General features: G+C 44.3%; 1 protein-coding gene across 1 annotated transcript in view; it reads left to right on the top strand.

Moving 5' to 3' along the window:
- nalcn (sodium leak channel, non-selective) overlaps positions 1-5,702 on the top strand; it is a 159,846-nt gene that overhangs the window by 114,648 nt on the left and 39,496 nt on the right. The window lies entirely within an intron of this gene.

The raw sequence follows: 5,702 nt of genomic DNA, 5'->3' as shown, positions 1-5,702 counted from the left end.
TATCAAAACTTTGTGCAGCCGCTTTGCTCATTTGACAGTGACATCACCAACAGAAAATTTGGGTGCAAACATCTGTCATTGTTTGCATGTTGATTTTCTCTCTAATTTGTACTAAAATGTAACATGATTTAGCTTGTACTACATAGCAATATGCCACTGAAGCTACTACCCACTAGACATTTCAATAATTAACAGCAATTACATTGACTTCATAGGCTACTTTTAAATATTCATTCAACCTTTATTTAGACAGGTAAATCCCATTGAGCCCCGAGGACTCATTTACAAGAGAGACCTGATTTCAACAAAGAATAATGAAACATCATGATGCATGCTCAATAATCCAGGTAGAAAATGGAGAATGTCATATACCAGTGTCCAAAATGAGTTTACTCTTAAAGACAGAGTTAGGAGCTCAGACACTTGAGACAAGACAATCAATCATCTCAACACGACAGTTGAGATGATTGAGCGTCTTTTAAGGATGGTGTCAGGCTCTCTTCCAAAGTAGCTGTTTTGTATAGTAGTTTCATCAGGACTTGGCTTCAAGACAGAGAGAGTGTATCTCAAGATTGGCTATGAAATACTTCTTTAGGAATATGTCTGACCAAAAGAGCTGGAAGAGATATATGAGAGATATCTGTGGAGGGTGGTGGTTGGGGGGGGGGGGGGGGGTTCTGAGGACCTTTGTTCAGAATCCTGCCCTGTGCCCTTACCCCAGATAAGTGTCAGTTAAATAGATCAACATATAAATAGATTAGTAGGTAACAAAAATATTTGTACTGCATATATTATAACTTAAATAAACTAGACATATGTTTATAGCATTTGTGTGTATTTACCAAAACTAATAACGGAAAATATATTTAGTGTTATATATTAGTATTTTAAACACGAACCTCAGAAATAAAAAAAAAAACTCACAGGACAACTATTTTATGGAAATGCCACCTTCATAGGTATCGAGGGCGTCTAAAACATGTTTCCTTGTTGAGCAAAAACTTGGCTGATCTGGTTTTGAGGACTGGCAGTTCATGTGTAAATGAATATTATGTCAAGTTCCATAGCATTTTGAAAGATCAGAATAATATCTCAAAGTTTCTTCAACAGATCTTACAGATGTTCTAGAAGAAAGATTTAATCAAGTGATTTTAGCACTGAGAAATTAACGTGTACAGTAGTCCCTCGCTACTTCGTAAATTGTTCATCGCGGACTCGCTCTATCGCAGTTTTCCAAAAAAGGATTGAGCATGACACACATTGGGCTGAATTCAAGTTAATACCTCCACTTGAGGCAGAGCCTCACCCTCGATCTGGAGCGAGCAATCCACCCTTTTCTGATTGAGGAGCATGGCCTCAGATTTGGACGTGCTGATTCTCATCCCAGCCGCTTCACACTCAGCTGCGAACCGCTCCAGTGAGACCTGAAAATCACAATGACGCCAACAGGATCATCTGAAAAGAGCAGAGATGGAATCCTGAGGCCACCGAACCAAAAACTCTCTGCCCACTGGCTGCACTGAGAAATTATGTCCATAAAAGTTATGAACAAAACCAGTGACAATGAGCAGCCCTGGCGAAGTTGTAGTGAACTAAGCCTCAGGTCAAATCCTGACCTTGAGGGCCTTCCTGGGACAAGAACTGTTATTTCATTGATTTGAGTCCAGAAACACAAGATTAAGTTCATCCAGAGACTTTCTAAGTGTCCTGCACTGATCAATTGAAAGAACACTCTCTTTTTTATTATCATTACTATTTTCTTGATAATCAAAGTGTGTTTAGTTCAAACCATTTTTAAATGTTGAAGTGAACTACTCATTTTAAATCAACTGTGAAACAGTATTAATGAATTTTTAATCCTCATTCAAAGTAGAAATCAAGTTAGAATGTGTTACAGAGTAATTATGCATTTTCTGATTTTCTGTCTGAAATGAGCAAGTGTAAGTTGGTCCAAGGTTGGAGACAAACGCAAACAAGTTTGTTGGAACGAACTGTCATGTTTTTAAATCCTCTCAGACATAAATAGAGAAGCTGGCACCTGTTTCCTCCCAACTCGCCTAAACATTTCTCTTGTCTGTCTCAAAAACATTTTCAGCCTGTTCCAAAACATTTTTCTGTTTTTCTGACTTCTAGTGACCTCTTACGTCACAAAAACACACCCCTGATTAGCTATTTCGGCCAATCAGGACTTCCCAAATGAACCGGAAACAGAACTCTTTAAATGTCGGCACTTCCTAGTTCCAGAGTGCGGTGGGAGAGCAGTTCAGTTCGGAGAGCAGAACCGAACAGAAAAAGTGCTGGAGAGAACAGGAGGTTCCAGACATGATCCGCAGTTCTTCCGAGTCTTGTGGGAATTATGCAATCTTCCACATCTGAGTGGAACTCTGACGGACTCACAACTCATGTGAGCCCAACCGAGAGGTGAACGTGTGTCGGACGGAATACCGTCACTACTTCGGACGATTCACAGCTGTTCCTACGGAGACGCTGAAAGGGTGCGTTAAATGGAACTCCGTACCAGTGGAGACACCTTCTACAGGTAAAGAGTCGATTTACACTACCTAAGTGTACCGAGGAGGAAGCTGAGATCCAATGGAGCGTGCCGTTCTGATACCGATACATATTCACTCATCCATCTTTTCCTCTCCATTTAAACTTCATTTCCATCTTTAAAACTCTTCTATCTTGCCAGTAATTCATCCAGATATTTTCAGAAATGTCTGCTGGGTTAAAGTTGCAAGGGAAATCATGGCCGTATGGTTTCCTAATTGTAAAGCTTGCTAATTAATTATATTGTTGTTGAAATCAATTTGCCAAATTAATGTAAATGTTTGATGTTAAACTTTGATTCTGTTAATAAATGACCGCATTCATTTGATGGGTCAAAGAAAATTAACGTCTCACGTTACATTTAATTATTCAATGCACGATATTATTCAGTCCAGAAAAATGAAAGAATCAGTTTAATTTATGGATAATATATCACAGATATATGTTCATCTACAAAGTCCAACTCCCACCCTGAAGGGGTCCGACTTACTGCCGGCAATGCTAACCAAGCTCTTGCACTGCTTGTATTGGGACTGAACAACCCGTGGCAATGGGCCCCTAATCCCATACTCACGAAGAACCCCCACAGTGTACCCCAAGGAACACGGTCAAATGCCTTCTCCAAATCCACAAAACACATGTAGACAGGATGGGCAAACTCCCATGACCCCTCGAGGACCCTAGTGAGGGTAAAGAGCTGATCCAGTGTTCCACGGCCAGGACGGAACCCACATTGTTCCTCCTGGATCTGAGGTTCGACCAACGATCAGACTCGCTTCTCCAGTACCCCTGAATAGACCATTTAGGGCACTTCATGGTCAGGCTCCCAAATATTTACTGGACCTTTTGAAGCCTCTATGTCCCATCAGGACTTTGAGATCTTCAAATCAAATGTTGCTGATGGTACCAAGAACTTATTTTAAAACACGTGGAGACAGAGCATTCCAAGTGGTGGCCCCGAGGCTTTGGAACGCTCTCCCTCTGTCACTGCACTGCTCAGATTCCATTGACTCTTTCAAAAATGATATTAAGACTTATTTATTCAGACTGGTTTTTATTTAAATTTTGTTTACTTTTACTTTGTGAAGCACTTTGTTGTTTACTTTTACTTTGTGAAGCACTTTGTGATGTAATTGCCTGTGAAAGGTGCTATATAAATAAAGATTACTTACTTACTTACTTACCTTACCAGGAAGGCTGAGGAGAGTGATGACCCTATAATTGAAGCACACCCTCTGATCCCCCTTTTTGAAGACGGGAACCACCACCCCAGTCTGCCAATCCAGTGGCACTGCCCCTGATGTCCAAGCGACATTGCAAAAACATGTCAACCAAGACAGCCAACAACATCCAGAGCCTTAAGGAAATCAGGGTGAATCTCATCCACTTCTGGAGCCCTGCCACCTCGGAGCTTTTTAACTACATCGGTGACCTCAGCCACAGTTATGGATGGATCAACCCCATAGTCCCCCGCCTCAGCTTCTTCCATGAAAGGGCGTGCTAGTAGGATTGAGAAGGTCCAAGAAGTATTCCTTCCAGCTCCCGATGACATCACTGGTTGAGGTCAACAGCAGCCCACCTTCACAGATAACAGTGTTAGTAAAGTGCTGCTTTCCCCTCCTCAGATGTCTGATGGTTTGCCAGAATCTCCACGGAGCCAACCGAGAGTCTCTATCCAAGGTCTCGCCAAACTTCTCCCACATCCAAGCTTTTGATTCAGAAACGGCCAAGGCTGCAGACTGCTTGGCCCTCTGGTACTCCTCAGCTGCCTCCGGAGTCCCACTGGCCAACAAGGCGTGATAGGACTCCTTCAGCTTCACAGCCTCCCTAACCCGGGGTGTCCACCACCGAGTTCATGGATGGCCACCGCGAGAAGCACCGACAATCTTGCAGCCACAGCTCAAGGCAGCTACCTAAACAAGTGAGGTGCAGAACATTGCCCACTCAGACTCAATGTCCCCCACCTCAGCTGGGATGCAGTTAAAGCTCCCCCTGAGGTGCGAGTTGAAGATCTCTCTGACGGGTTATTCTGCCAGGCGTTCCCAGCAAACCCTCACTACACGTTTGGATCTACCGGGTCTGTTCGGCATCTTCCCCCTCCATCTTATCCAACTCACTACCAGATGGTGATCAGTTGACAGCTCAGATCCTCTCTTCACCTGAGTGTCCAAAACAAAAGGCCGCAAATCAGATGACACAACTTTGAAGTCTATCATTGATCTACAACCATGGGCGTCCTGGTGCCAAGTACACTTATGGACACCTTTATGTTCAAACATGTTGTTTGTGATGGACAAACTATGACTAGCACAGAAGTCCAACGACAGAACACTGCTCGGGTTCAGATCAGAGAGGCTGTTCCTCCCAATCACACCCCTCCAGGTCACATGGTCATTACACATGTGGGCATTGAAGTCCCCCAGCAGAATAAATGAGTCCCCAGCTGACGCACCTTCCAGCACCACTGCCAAGGACTCCAAGAAGGCCGGATACTCTGAACTGCCGTTTGGTGCATAGGCACAGACAACATTCGGAGCCCGTCCCTCCACCCAAAGGCGAAGGGAAGCCACCCTCTCATTTACTGGGGAAAACTCCAATGCACAGGCACCAAGTCGGGGGCTACAAGTAGACCCACACCAGCTCGATGCTTCTCACCATGGGCAACTCCAAAGTGGAATAAGGTCCAGCTCCTCTCAAGGAGATTGGTTCCAGAACTCATGCTGTACATTGATGTGAGCCCAACTATATCTAGTCGGTGCCTCTCAACTTCACGCACAAGCTTAGGCTCCTGCCCCAACAGAGAGGTCACGTTCCATGTCCCAAGAGCCAGCTTTGGTAAGCCAGGGTCAGAGCGCCAAGGTCCCCGCCTTCGGCCACTGCCCATGGCATCATGCACCTGACTTTTATGGCCCTGTTGCAGGTGGTGGGTCCACAGGAAGGCAAACCTATGCTGCTCCTTCAGGCTGAGCCCAAATGGGCCGCATGGGTAGAGACCCGGTCACCAAGCGTTCGTTGACGAGCCCCTCCTCCAGGCCTGTCTCCAGGGTGGGGCCCTGGTAACCCACGTCCGGGCAAGGGACATGTATATACAAAGTACACACATGTGTGTATATATATATATATATATATATATATATATATATATATATATA

The sequence above is a fragment of the Nematolebias whitei genome, chromosome 13 (genome assembly GCF_014905685.2).
Source record: "Nematolebias whitei isolate Nwh7 chromosome 13, NemWhi1, whole genome shotgun sequence".
Classification (NCBI taxonomy): Eukaryota; Metazoa; Chordata; class Actinopteri; order Cyprinodontiformes; family Rivulidae; genus Nematolebias; species Nematolebias whitei.
Note: the sequence above shows the minus strand (reverse complement) of the source record. Positions and strands in the feature narration are given on the sequence as shown.